Source organism: Triticum aestivum, chromosome 1B, assembly GCF_018294505.1.
Source record: "Triticum aestivum cultivar Chinese Spring chromosome 1B, IWGSC CS RefSeq v2.1, whole genome shotgun sequence".
Classification (NCBI taxonomy): Eukaryota; Viridiplantae; Streptophyta; class Magnoliopsida; order Poales; family Poaceae; genus Triticum; species Triticum aestivum.
The window spans coordinates 372364773-372380055 of NC_057795.1; positions in this window are offsets into that span (position 1 = coordinate 372364773).

The window sequence follows — 15283 nt, forward strand, 5'->3', positions numbered from 1 at the left end:
TGAGATGAATACGGACCACACTAGGGAACCCAACAATGATGAATTTATCAATCGCAAATGGTTGTACACTAGCAAACGTTTTGCCCACAACACACACGGCTTATTCCATCACAAACAGGTCAAATGGATCAACTGTATGCCACATATATACATTATCAAAAAGTAATGCGGTAGACCTTCTTTAACATATGTTAAAAAATAAAATTAAAATAAAAAACAATGACCTCGAGGTTAAATTAGCTGAGGAGATGGGTCATTTCGGTCGTTTGAACCGAAATGACCTGTCCTATCAGTTAATTTAACATCAACGCAATTTCTCATCCAGTCATCCATTTGATGGCTGCTCCAGCCTGAGCACACTTAACTTGAGAATTCTCTTAGATGAGCTACTGGTGGAGCAACTAGTTCTTGCTGATATAAGATGCCTCTTCACATCCTTATGGCGTATCCGGATGACCGCCCGTCCCACAATGGCCAATACATGTTGTGTAGATAGAGCATATCACATATGCCTTATTAGAAGCAATCGTCCGTGTTATTATCGGTCTTCGCACACATTTCTGATTACAGACCTGTTTGCCGCGTATCATACATATCTTGTTATATTGAACCGTTTCTGTTCTCTTGTCTTAACATAAACAGTTATCCGAGTGAACTGCATGTTGTATATCGCACATATCTTGATCTGGCTGATTGTTTCTTTTGTGTTGCCTAATCACAAACAATTCATCCGAGTGAACCGTATGCTATGTATCGCACACGCCTTCATCTCGATGTCCGTTTCTTTTGTTCCTCCTCATCGCAAACAGTTAATTGAACTGAACCGTATGCCCTGCATCGCACATGCAACTAAAATCTGAATCGTGTTTGATGCATCCGTCGTCGCAAACGTTTTGCACATTTTTTACGGTTTTTCTTATACCATTGTTTGCGATTATTGCATCGCACACAGTTTCTCGAAGGGTCTCTGATCGTAGTATCGCGTTAGCAGCATCCTGCAGTAGTGTTTAACCATCTTTGATTAACGAACTAATCTAGTAGAAGCTTATAAGGGACACGATGTTTTGTCTATGTATCTACACATGTATCAAGTTTCCGGTTAATACAATTCTTGCATGATAATAAACATTTATCGTGAATAAGAAAATATAAAATAACAACTTTATTATTGCCTCTATGGCATATTTCCTTCAATGACCCGTATGTCGTGCAAGCTCTCCGCATGTTTGTTGTGCATACATCGTGTTACGTGCGAAATAGGATACGCCTCGACAGACTGCACTTCAGTGGCTAAAGTAGGTAGCATCGTCCGGAGGATAGTGGTAATGAGAAGGCCGCTCTTCGGGCCATTAAACACATTTCTATAAAATACAAGATCACTATTAAGGGTATTCCCTGCTTACCCACAAACATCTTTCCGCAAAAATCTATGACAAGTAGGGTAATGTACGTATGCTAGTTTTCCTCGCGAGATAGCTCCGATGGGTTTTTTGATGGATAGGTGACAGAATAGTTTTTTTTTTCTGAGATTCAAACTTCAAATCAAAATATCTTGTCAAATGAGCTTTCCAATTACGTACCATTTTAACCGTTGACTTATTTGCGTCGAGATCTTTGAAACTAGACCCTATGTTGACATATCTCAACGAACTTTTTCTTGGCGCAACTTGTACTCCGATAGAAACCTAACTTGTATCCCTCCATCCGAAAAAGCTTGTCCCAAATTTGTCTCTCAAATGAATGTATCTAGTACTAACTTGGTGCTAGGTACGTCCATTTGGAGGACAAGTTTTTTCGGACGAAGGGAGTACTCAACATACATGCACTTCACCGGCTAACGTACTTGTACTTTCAACGCATAGTGTACTCTAATGTAGTGCAGTAATGCTTTCTGTTTGGTACAACTTTTAGTAGGAGCCTAGATCAATACCATCAACACAAGGTGGACGAGTAGGGTATTACCTCATCTTTGAGGACCCGGACCTGGGTTAATCTCTTGTGTGCATTCCCTCTAGATTCCCATTAGGCGGTAGACCCCATGAACATTATTATCGGGAAAATACCACCCGGAACTTTTTTATTTAATAGTTTTAAAAAATCCAAAATTAGTTTAGTAATGGAGAGCATTATGTACGAAAATTAAAATATGCATGCATCCAAAATAGTTGTTCGACGGTGACTAAGTTCTTTCTAAAATGAATTTCGTATCTGCTCCATTTCATCTTTAATATAAATACACACAGTTCTCCTAGAGCCGTCCTATATATATGTCGCTTAATATGGCAGATTGCCGGTAAAATCGCATAGGGAGGCAAGTGACTAGGGCGGCCCCGTTTAAGCATGTCGACTTCTTCCATGGCAAGCGATGTTCCACCCATTGTTTCCTATATCTTTCTCTGGTTTTCATTCAATTTTTGTTTTCTCTTGAAATCATGAACACTTTTAAAATGTGGATTTAAAAAAACAAGTGTATGATTTTTTTAGAAAAATAGGAACTTCTACAATATTTATGATTTTAAAAACGTTTTGTGCATTTTAGATAATATTTGTGTATTTTTCAAAAATGTTCTGAAGTTTAAAAAACGTTCATGATTTTTTTCTAAATCTTTGTGAATTAAAAAGGTAAAGTAATGAATAAAGGAAAAAGGAAAAAGGAAAACCGGAGGGAAATTCAACAAACCGAAACAAACCCCCAAAAGGAAGTAAACAACATGAACCGAAAGGAAGGGGATGGATGAATGAATAGTGGAAGAAAAAAATGGGTTTCATGGGCCGACCCATAACGGCGACCGGGTTGTGAAATTGCCCGACATCTTGTCGCGACAAGCGGTAAATAGGATTTCCCGCTCTCACGCTTAGCTAGGAAAAACATTTCCAGTGTGTTTTCCACTGCTAAAAAAAATCCAGTGTGTTTTCCTGTGGGGCCCTTTTTTCTAAGTCGCCGTCGACGACGGATGATTCGAGTTACTCCTTGTGCATGCATGTACGAAATATGTTACGTGCGTGTACTACTACATCCGGACCCAGTTGTTTAAACGCAAGCCGCGCCTCGTTTAGGCAAGCAAAAGCAAAGGCCGAGCGCCCGAAAGTGCAGCAGTGACTTGCTTGAAGTTACATCATGCATAACAGGTATTTGCACGAGCGCTTCGCCGTGGAGACCAAAGGGATAGCGCACGGGCACGGCACCTACGATGTAGCTTAGGCGACAAAAACACTCGAGACAAACAAACACCGTACAAGAAGCAGCATCTCTCCTGCCTCCTGATTCCTGCACAACCTTCTTGTGCACCTAATCGGCCAAGTCAAACACTGTAAATTAAGCAAGACAAATAACCAATCAGGAGTGGTTAACTGCCGCGCCTTCATGGCTGGCTAGCCTAGTAGTACATGCTTAACACAGCTACTCCCTTCGTTTTAAAATAGATGACCCAACTTTGTACTAACTTCTACAAAGTACTTTTACAAAGTTGGGTCATCTATTTTGAAACAGAGGGAGCACTACCAACCATTTAATCACAAGGCTCTACCATCACAAGCGTCCGATTCCCCCATTGCCAGTAGAGTACACACCCTATGCTGAGCTCCCTGCACGTATAGTTTCCTACAACACTTGTCTATTCGTCTTCGTCGTCCCAGTTTTTTTCTTTCAAGGATACGTCAAAGTTGACGTATCGAGATCATAGATAGAAGGTGCCAAGATGGCGAGACAACCAATTATAAAGAGTCCACGGCTGCAAGGGCCAACACATACCTCACGCTAATTACTCGCTACTCTCCACCCTTCCTACCTTAACTGGGAGCGATCCTGGCTGCCGTAGCAGTGACGCAGCCCTCCAGCTCTTCCCTTCCGTGTCGATCGTCTCGAGCACCATGTCGACGGAAGGTAGAGCGCCGTTGAACACGACGTCGTTTCTGTGTTTCCAAATTGTCCATGCCACCAACGTGATCACCGTCCAAGCTTCCTTCCTCATCCTCGTGTCGACGTTCAAAGAAGACCACCATTGAACAAGCTTCGCTCCGTGGGTAGGGGTCCATTGGGGTTTTCCCCGATTGCTTGTGATATCCGACCATACCTGTCTCGCAAACACGCATCCAAGTAGTAAGTGGTCAATCGTCTCTGGTTCCTGGTCGCATAGTGGACAAGCCGGCGGGTGCGGCATCAGACGCCTCTGCAGCCTGTCAGCCGTCCAGCATCTCCTCCTACCAGCCAGCCACAAGAAGATCTTGCACGTGTTCGGAGCCCGCGACTTCCACATTTGTACAACACCGGCTGTCGTGGTTCTAAGTCTGACAGTAGAATGGGGGATAGGTATGGAGAGGTAAGATCCTAGCTATGGAGTAGTTGTACACACGAGTGTTTTTACGAGTTCAGGCCCTTCTCTGAGGAAGTAATAGCCCTACGTCTCGGAGCCCGGAGGCGGTCGACTGGTTTATATGTATACGAGTTACAGGGGTGCGAACCCTTCTACCAGTGGAGGGGGTGGCTTATATAGAGGACGCCAGGACCCCAGCCAACCCACATAGCAGAGGGTTAAAGTACATTAAGGCTGGGCGTTACTGGTAACACCCTACATAAAGTGTCATCATGACCATTAAGACTACTTAATTATAGACCATTTGGATACAGAGTAGATCCTGAACTCCAGGTGGTCGAGTGAGTCTTCATGGTCGAGTGTCTTCTAGCCGGTCGAGTGGAGTCCCTCTTAGTCGACTGAAAGGTAGCTTCGTCTAAGGATGTCCTTGGGTATGGTATCCTAGATAGGTCCATGACCCTACCCTAGGTACATAACATCATCATTAGCCCCTGAATGGATCGAGGTTCGAGTGAGGAAGGAATTGATGATTTTCTCTGACCTATTTTCCGTGCTTTGATTATGTCGAATCTTGGATCGGCGATTTTTCTTTCGGTGTTGGCGTCAATTTTTACTTCAGTCACCTTGATCAATTCTTGTCTTCTGTCGAGTGAACTTTTTGGACTTTAGTGAACTTCCGAGCAACAGATCGCAGGAAATATATCATCTGACAGATTGATCTGCTGTTAGCGGATTTTGCGGGATCCGAATTTTGGGAAGCGCGCGAAGCGGGGCGGACCGCGGTACTCGGATGGGATAAGGCGTGGACGCCTCGATTTCCGCGCCGCCTTTTCGCCACGTATCGTGCGTGCGCGACTGTTTCGAGATGTGACAGGACCTCCCGGACCCACTCGTCAGCCACTCGGAAGCGCCCTTATATAAAGCGCCGGGCGAGGGTTTTTTGAACAGTGCCTTCCCATTCTTCTCTCCGCCCTCTTTGCCTCCGCCCGCTGCGCTTGCTCTCACCTCCGCACATCCACTCCTCGCGTGCTTCGCCGGCGACAATGGTGAAGGAGAAGACGGCAGCCTTAGAGCGCGCGAAGAAGGCGACGGCGACGGGGAAAGCGAAGGGGAGGCCGTCCAGTTGGGGCGGATCTTCGTCAAGGTCCCGCCTGCCAAAAGGTTGGGTCCAAGGGGATTGGATCTGCTCGACCATCACCGAGACGGATCTCAACGACCTGGCCAATGAGGGACTGATCCCCCACGGGTCACCGAGGCTTCCGGGGACCGAGTGTCAACTGCAGCCGCAGGAGGGTGAGTGCGTTCTCCTAGCCACTCATGTAGACCGTGGCTTTTCTCTGCCGCCGAGTGTTTTCTTCCGAGGGTTTCTGAATTTCTTTGGGGCGCAACTCCACCATTTCACCCCCAATTCCATCGCCTATCTTGTTGCCTTTGTGTCCATGTGCGAAAACTTCCTGGGTTGTCGACCACACTGGGGTCTCTTCAAGCACATATTCACCTGTCGCTCACAGACAGTGAAAAAGGCGAGTCCGGACGATGAGAGGACTAAGGTTATCCAGATGTGCGGTGGTCTTGGGATTCAGATGAGAAATAAGAGCACTTTTCCGGCCATGACCCTTCCTAAGTCGGTCAGAGGGTGGCAGTCGACTTGGTTCTACTGCCAAGACGAGTCGACGCCGGGGCAGTCGACTGGTCTCCCTCCGTTCTCCATGGACCGAGTGGACAAACCCTCTTCTCTGAAGGTGCTTCCTGAGGACAAAGCTCAGGTGAAATTGTTGATGGAGCGCGTAGTCCAACTTGTTAGGGACGGAGTGACGGGTATGGATCTTCTGGAGGTCTTCCTTAGACAGCGCATCCAACCGCTTCAGTACCGAGGCCACCCGATGTGGCTGTACTGTGGTATCGAAGACACCACTCGGGTCCATCCAGAAGCGGTCAACGACGCCACACTGGAGAGGTGGGTGGCAGCCATCACAGGGAATAAGGACAACCCTCGAGGGGCTAGGAGGATCCCACCACTCGACTGTACCTATACACCGGACACGGTATGACCACTTATCTCCAATTGTAATCTTGATGTATTCATTCTGCTTTGCTGCGAATTGGTCGATTGAACTTTGTTTTGTTTTGCTGTCTGATAGGCCACCACCGAGCTATACTCGATGCCCAATGGAGCGCAGACGCCGACTGAAGAGGAGGAAGGAAGTGGAGGCGAAAGCCCGGAGGAGTGGGATTCGGACGCTGACGATGATGATGAGGGTGATGACTCTGATGAGGAGGAGGAGGAGGAGGAAGTTGCACCTCCCCGCTTGGAAAGACGCTCGAAGCTTGTCCATGATCCCGCGACTGAGCGTGGTAAGGGGGTCGCAACCGCTACCCAATCGACCAAGCGCCCTCGGACTACTTCTCCGGCGCCGACTGAGAAGGCTCCGAAGCAATCTCGAGTGGCACCGTCGAAACCTGCGAAGGTCTTGCCGAAGATGAAGATGGTGATCCCCACTATCTCAGGGTAATGGTAGTCTTGAGTTTTCCCCGTTTCATGAACTTGTTCTTGGTCGACTCATGGGCCAATCGACCGACTTCTGGAACTGCAGTGCTGCTACTTCTGATACTTCGGCCAGGGCTGAAGACCACGAGATGGAGGATGCTGTTACCTCAAAACCTGGTATGACTCTTGTGATGCCGTTTTCAGTCGATTGACTTATTGTCTCTAATTTTGATTCTTTCTGCAGCTTCATCTAACGTCGTTATCGATCTTCCCGACGACGACGACGAGGAACCACCAAGGCAGAGGAGGAGCAAGAAGGCGTCTGCTGGCAAGGCGACTCAGGACGTGCCAGCACCCGAGACGTTGGTCGTGGAGGGAGACAATGTCACTCGGCCTACCGTAACCTTTGCGGTGCCGTTGACGAGTGCTCGTCCTTCGTCGTCGAGTGCTGCTCAACCCTCGCTTTTCTCAACCTACCCCGTTCCAGAAGACCAAGCTAGTGCTGCTAAAGAAGCAATACGCCAAGCGGGGGTCATGATGGAGCAAGTGAAGGCAATACGAGAAGCCAGCCAGGCAGCCTATGACGCCAGTTCGGCTCTTCAGAGTAATGTTCAGGTCAGTCGGTCACTGCCTGTTCTGTTAGGATATGATATCTGAAAACTCTTCCTTCTGAAATTCTTAGAGTTTGTCCTACACCCACTGGGTGTGTCGATTGAAATTCTGGATTAGTGGGGGCACGCTGAGTGCACCCTCTGGGTGTAGTCCCCAAGGCTATGGTCGACTGCTGGCAGTCGACCATAGGCTTTATGTCTTAAGTTTTTTCCTTACTCGACTAGGTCGAATAGATTCATAGACCGGTGGGGGCACGCTGAGTGCACCCACTGGGTGTAGTCCCCGAGACTGTGGTCGACTGCTGGCAGTCGACTATAGTCTGAAGAACATCTCCAGTTTTTTTTGTTGGTTGACTGGTCGACTTTAGTGGGGGCACGCTGAGTGCACCCACTGGGTGTAGTCCCCGAGACTATGGTCGAATGTTTGTATTTGGCCGTAGTCTTAGAAACGCTATGATTTTTCCTTACTCACTCGGAAGTGAATTGTCTTTGACATCTGTCGATTGGTTCTTCATAGAAATCCTGTGACCTTGCGGCTCGTTATACTAAGTTGGAGAACAAACACATTCAGCTCGAGCTCGATCTGAAACTGGCCCAAGAGAACTTGACGAAGGCGAAGGAGGAAGCTAAAGGTATGCTTGGTGAGGCCTTTGACGACTGCCTTTGCCTCTCACTTGTTTCCGAATCTAATCTCACTGTAACTTTGCAGACAAAGTGAGGGATGCCCTGAAGAAGCAAGACCTTGACTTGGCTGAGATGCAAAAAACTGTTTTAGAGAAGACCAAGCTTGCAGATGAGAAGCTGGCTTCAGTGACCAAGCTTGAAGAAGAAAACACCAATCTGAAAGCTGCTCTTGATGCTGCCAACCAGGAGGTCAGTCGACTGAAAAGTGACAAGACCACCCTGAATGACAAGGCCAGTGAGTTGATGAGAAAGAAGAACGATCTGGAGGCTTATCTGGGTGGACTCGCCAAGAAGTTGTTCCTCATGCTTGAAGGTAATCTTTTGTATCAAACAAATATTTTAACTGTAACCTCCGACTGTTGTCTTGACTCGGTGGTTGTGCTTGCAGAATTTTGCCAGAACTTTGAAGAGGAAACTGGTCGACTGGAAGTAAACCTAGACCCCATCAACTCTCCTGTGAAAGATGAAGTCGCCATGAATGTGCTCCGGCTTGAATCTCGTGTTGCTGCTGTCATCGACTATCTCGCAAGGCTGAAAGTCGCAACTTCTCGCATCGACACAACACTCTGGCCAAGAGAGACACTCCAAAGCGACCTCGAGTCTCTGATGACTCGACTGAACGAGGTCCCAAGTCGAGTGCAGGAGTGGAAGAAGTCTTCGGCCAGGTGCGGTGCGGATGTTGCTCTGTCTCTGGTCCGCGTTCACTGCAAGGATGCACGAGAGGACAAGCTGGTGGCTCTTAGGGTGGCTAATACCAAGAAGCACGATTTCAGATCTTTCATGGAGACCTTCATTGCTGCTGCCACTCGGATTGCAGATGGAATTGATCTGGACGAGTTTGTTGCACCTTCCAGCCCTCCACAGGAGGGGTAAAAAACTTCTGAGCTTGATACTTTAAATTTGCCTCGGTATGCCGAGTGAGTTTTGTAACCGACAAACCTTAACAGGCCTAGCGCCTGAGCACTTTCGGTTCTGTTAGGTGTTATCCGAACTTGGATTCAACGTTGAATATGTTTGCATTTGGTTTGAGGTGTCTTTTGCAGGTTAAAGCGAAGCGCTCATTGCAATCGACTTGTTCCCCAATACACTTAGGCGAGCACTGGGCTACAGCTAAGCCCCCGAGTGAGAGGTTTGCTCTCCACTCGGTAGGATTTTCAAAACTTAGGCGAGCACTGGGCTGCAGCTAAGCCCCCGAGTGGGAGGTTTGCTCTCCACTCGGTAGGATTTTCAGATACTTAGGCGAGCACTGGGCTGCAGCTAAGCCCCCGAGTGGGAGGTCTGCTCTCCACTCGGTAGGATTTCAAGAACTTAGGCGAGCACTAGGCTGCAGCTAAGCCCCCGAGTGGGAGGTTTGCTCTCCACTCGGTAGGATTTTCAAGAACTTAGGCGAGCACTGGGCTGCAGCTAAGCCTCCGAGTGGGAGGTTTGCTCTCCACTCGGTAGGATTTTCAAGAACTTAGGCGAGCACTGGGCTGCAGCTAAGCCCCCGGGTGGGAGGTTTGCTCTCCACTCGGTAGGATTTTGTATTGGTGGCGTAACTCGGAAGGAGAGGGTAGCAGTCGACCTGCACCTCGTCCTCCTTGCAGAGCGCACGTTGTATTTGTGGCGTAGCTCGGAAGGAGAGGGTAGCAGCCGACCTGCACCTCGTCTTCCTTGCAGAGCGCACGTTGTACTTGTGGCGTAGCTCGGAAGGAAAGGGTAGCAGTTGACCTACACCTCGTCTTCCTTGGAGAGCGCACGTTGTAATTGTGGCGTAGCTCGGAAGGAGAGAGTAGCAGTCGACCTGCACCTCGTCCTCCTTGCGAAGCGCACGTTGTATTTGTACTTAGGCGAGCGCAATGCTGCAGCTAAGCCCCCGAGTGGAAGGCTGGCTTACCACTCGGTAGGATTTTTGTTTATCTTAGGCGAGTACTCGGACTGCAGCTAAGCCTCCGAGTGGAAGGCTGGCTTACCACTCGGTAGGATTTTGTTTATCTTAGGCGAGTACTTGGACTGCAGCTAAGCCTCCGAGTGGAAGGCTGGCTTACCACTCGGTAGGATTTTTTTTATCTTAGGCGAAACGGATTTCGCAGCTAAGCCTTCGTGTGGGAGACTGGCTCACCACTCGGTTAGGATTTTTTTTTTACAGACTTGGGCGAATCGGATTCGCAGCCAAGCCACCCACTGGGGGATTGTTTTGAGTGGACAAAATAAATAACAATTACTGGGAAAATTATAAAGCTCTTGTCTTTGATAAATAAACTACAGAAGTACTTTTATTACAACTCATCCGAGTGAATACTTAAGTGTAAAAGGGGCGGAGAAGCTCCGCGTTCCAAGCTCGGGGCTCGTCGATCTGATGCTCGACATTGTAAAGACGGTATGCTCCATTGTGAAGAACCTTGGTGACGATGAAGGGACCTTCCCAAGAAGGAGCAAGCTTGTGTGGTTTCTGCTGATCCACTCGGAGAACTAAATCTCCTTCCTGGAAGGCTCGACTCTTCACGTTTTTGGCGTGGAAGCGACGCAAGTCTTGTTGGTAAATGGTCGATCTGATCAGAGCCATCTCCCTTTCTTCCTCTAAAAGGTCGACTGCATCCTGCCGTGCTTGTTCTGCTTCAGCTTCGGTGTAGAGCTCGACCCGGGGAGCATTGTGGAGAAGGTCACTCGGCAAGACTGCTTCAGCTCCGTAGACCAAGAAGAATGGAGTTCTTCCAGTCGACCGGTTGGGCGTGGTCCTTAACCCCCAAAGCACGAAGGGAAGTTCGTCGACCCATGCACCAGCCGCATGCTTAAGATCACGCATCAAACGGGGTTTCAACCCTTTGAGAATCAAACCGTTGGCTCGTTCTGCCTGTCCATTCGACTGTGGATGAGCGACTGAAGCATAGTCGACTCGTGTGCCTTGAGACGTGCAGAAAGCTCTGAACTCTTCGGAGTCGAAGTTTGACCCGTTGTCAGTGATGATGCTGTGCGGGACTCCATATCTGAATATCAATTCTCTGATGAAGCTGACAGCAGTACCGACATCGAGGTTCTTGATGGGTTTAGCTTCGATCCACTTAGTGAACTTGTCGACTGCTACCAGCACATGGGTAAAACCGCTTCTGCCTGTTCTCAAAGGACCGACCATATTCAAACCCCATACTACAAAGGGCCAGACGAGTGGTATAGTCTTCAAAGCTGACGCGGGCTTGTGTGACATATTGGAGTAAAATTGACATCCCTCGCACTTGTCGACTATCTCCTTCGCCATTTCATTCGCTCTTGGCCAATAAAATCCGGCTCGGTATGCTTTGGCCACGATGGTCCGAGAGGACGCGTGATGGCCACAGGTCCCCGAGTGGATGTCATCAAGGATTATTCGACCTTCCTCCGGTGTTATGCATTTCTGACCAACTCCAGTCGCGCTTTCTCTGTACAACTATCCCCTTATCACGGTAAAGGCCTTAGATCGACGGACGATCTGTCGAGCCTCTTCTTCGTCCTCTGGGAGTTCTTTCCTCAAGATATACGCGATATATGGTACTGTCCAATCGGGAGTGATCACTAAAACTTCCATGATCAGGTCGACCACTGCTGGGACTTCAACCTCAATCGGATCCGTAACACTCTTAGGTTGCGGAGCTTCGTCGGTAAAAAGGATCTTCTACGACTGACGGAGTGTGGATATGTTCCAGGAACACATCACTGGGGATGGCTTCTCTCTTGGATCCTATCTTCGCCAAATCATCAGCTGCTTGATTTTTCAGTCGGGGTATGTGGTGGAGCTCTAACCCTTCGAACTTCTTTTCGAGCTTCCTCGCTGCATTGCAGTATCCAGTCATGGCTGGGCTTCTAATGTCCCACTCCTTCATCACCTGATTGACCACCAAATCTGAGTCACCATAGACCATAAGGTGACGGACGCCGAGTGAAATGGCCATGCGCAACCCATACAAGAGTGCTTCATATTCTGCTTCATTGTTGGAGGAATCAAAGTGGATTTGGAGCACATATCTGAGTTTATCTCCTCGGGGGAAACGAAAACAACCCCAGCACCAGAACCATTTAACATCTTAGATCCATCAAAGAACATGGTCCAATGCTCCGAGTGAACTTGAGTTGGCTGCTGTTGCTCAATCCACTCGGCAAGGAAATCTGCTATAGCCTGGGACTTAATGGCTTTCTTTGCCTCGAATTTGACATCAAGGGGAAGGAGTTCAATCGCCCATTTAGCCACTCGACCAGTTGCATCTCTGTTGTGCAGAATCTCTGACAATGGTGCGTCGCTGACGACTGTAATGTCATGATCAGAGAAATAATGAGCAACCTTCTTCATGGTCATGTAGATCCCATATACAAGCTTCTGATAATGAGGATATCTTTGCTTCGATGGGGTCAAAACTTCAGAGAGATAATACACTGGGCGCTGAACTTTGAAGGCTTTCCCTTCTTCTTCCCGCTCGACCGTAAGTACTGTACTGACGACTTGTCCTGTGGCTGCAATATAAAGCAACAGAGGCTCTTTGCTGATTGGAGCAGCAAGCACCGGCTGGGTGGAGAGCAGAGTTTTTAACTCGGCAAACGCTGCATCAGCTTCTGGAGTCCACTCGAACTTGTCTGCCTTCTTCATCAGTCGGTAAAGGGGCAATGCCTTTTCACCGAGGCGAGAGATGAATCGACTTAAAGCGGCAAGCATCCAGTAAGCTTCTGGACGTCGTGCACACGCACAGGGCGTTTCATTCGGAGTATGGTGCCAACTTTTTCTGGGTTAGCATCGATTCCTCGTTCTGAAACGAGAAAACCGAGTAACTTTCCGCCAGGTACTCCGAATGTGCACTTCGATGGATTGAGCTTGATATCATACCTTCTGAGATTGGCAAATGTTTCAGCTAGGTCAGTCAATAGGTCGGAACCCTTTCGCGACTTGACCATGATATCATCCATGTACGCTTCCACATTCCGACTGATTTGAGTGAGTAAACACTTTTGAATCATTCTCATGAACGTGGCTCCGGCATTCTTGAGGCCGAATGGCATGGTGATATAGCAGAAGCACCCGAATGGAGTGATGAAAGCTGTTTTGATTTCGTCAGGTCCATACAGACGGATCTGATGATACCCGAAATAAGCATCTAAAAAGACAATCTCTCGCACCCTACGGTCGAGTCGACAATTTGGTCGATGCGAGGGAGAGGAAAATGATCTTTGGGGCAGGCCCGATTGATATGTTTGAAATCAATGCACATGCGAAGTGAGTTGTCCTTCTTGGGAACCATGACAACATTGGCGAGCCACTCGGAGTGGTATATCTCTCGGATAAACTCTGCTGCAAGGAGTCGAGTCACCTCCTCGCCAATGGCTTTTTTCTTCTGAACGGCGGACCGTCGAAGATGTTCTTTAACAGGTTTCGCTTTTGACTCGACTCTAAGGAGATGCTCAGCCAGCCCCCTGGGAACACCCGGCATGTCGGCTGGCTTCCATGCAAAGATGTCCCAGTTCTCACGGAGGAACTGGATGAGCGCTTCTTCCTATTTAGAGTCGAGTGTTGTGGAAATATGGGTCGGAGCTGCATTGGGGTCAGTCGGATGGATATGAACTGGCTTCGTCTCTCCAGACGACTGAAATGCTGACTCTGTGGCGGGCTTCTTGGCCTGCAGCAAATCACTCGGATCTGCATTCTTCTTGTATTCCTCCAGCTCTACCACTGTTATCTGGTCATCCGCAATCTTTGAGCCTTTCTGGAAACACTCTTCTGCCTTCTTCCGGCTGCCAGTGATAGTGATCACGCCTTTGGGGCCAGACATCTTTAATTTGAGGTACACGTAACATGGTCGAGCCATGAAGCGGGCATAGGCTGGTCTTCCCAAAATAGCGTGGTAGGCGCTTCGGAAATCCACGACTTCAAATGTCAGCTTCTCTTTGCAGAAATGCTTCGAGTTGCCGAACACTACATCCAGAGCTATTTGGCCGAGTGACTCAGCCTTCTTTCCAGGGATGACTCCGTGAAAACTCATGTTGCTGGAACTGAGCCTGGACATCGAAATGCCCATTCCCTTGAGCGTCTCTGCATACAGTATATTCAATCCACTGCCGCCATCCATCAGTACCTTCGTCAGTCGAGTGCCTTCGACGACTGGGTCGACCACCAGCGCTTGCCTCCCAGGGGTGGCAATGTGAGTAGGGTGATCAGACTGGTCGAAAGTGATGGGAGTTTGCGACCATCTCAGATAGCTTGGTGTCGCCGGGGTGACCATATTGACCTCACGGTTGATCACTTTCAGTCGACTTTTGCTCTCTACATCAGCAAAAATCATCAGAGTGGAGTTAAAATGAGGGTACTCTCCATCACTGTCCTCCTTGTCCTCAGCCTTGTCCGACTCCTTCTCTTTGTCCTTCGGCTGTTTTCCTTGAAACTGCTGGATTAAGAGCCGGCACTGGCGAGTGGTATGCTTTGGGTAGATGAAGTTACCCTCTTCGTCTTTCTTCGTGTGGATATGACATGGTAGATCCATCACGTCGTTACCTTCCTTATCTTTTACCTTCTTGGGGTTCCAAGATCCTTTGGGCTTCCCTTTGAATTTGCCCTGAGTCACGGCCAGAGCCTCTCCAGGAGCAGCTGGCTCGGCCTTCCGCTTCTGCTTCCGGCTGGAGTTTCCTTTCTCCGACTGACTCGGCTTGTACTTGCCACTCCGAAGTCGGTCCTCTTCTTCGCCATTGGCATACTTGGTGGTTATTTCCATCATCCGACTCAGGGTCATATCTCCGGTTCGACCAAACTTCAGGCTCAACTCTCTGTTCTTGACACCATCCTTGAAGGCGCAGACCGCTTGATGGTCCGACACATTCTCTACAGTATGATGCAAAGTGATCCATCTCTGGATGTAATCTCTCAGAGTTTCACTCGACTTTTGTACGCAAACTTGCAGCTCTGTCAATCCGTCCGGTCGCTTGCAAGTTCCCTCGAACGTCCTGACGAACACTCGGGAAAGATCTTCACAGGTGTAAATGCTGCTAGGAGCTAACTGATTCAACCACGCCCTGGCCGAACCCTCTAGCATAAGTGGCAAATGCTTCATGGCCACCTCATCATTACCGCCACCAATCTGAACAGCCACCCGGTAGTCTTCAAGCCAAGTTTCAGGCTTAGACTCTTCGGTGAACTTACTCACTCCAGTCGCCAACCTAAAGTTGGGGGGTATCACTACGGCTCTGATGGCTCTGCT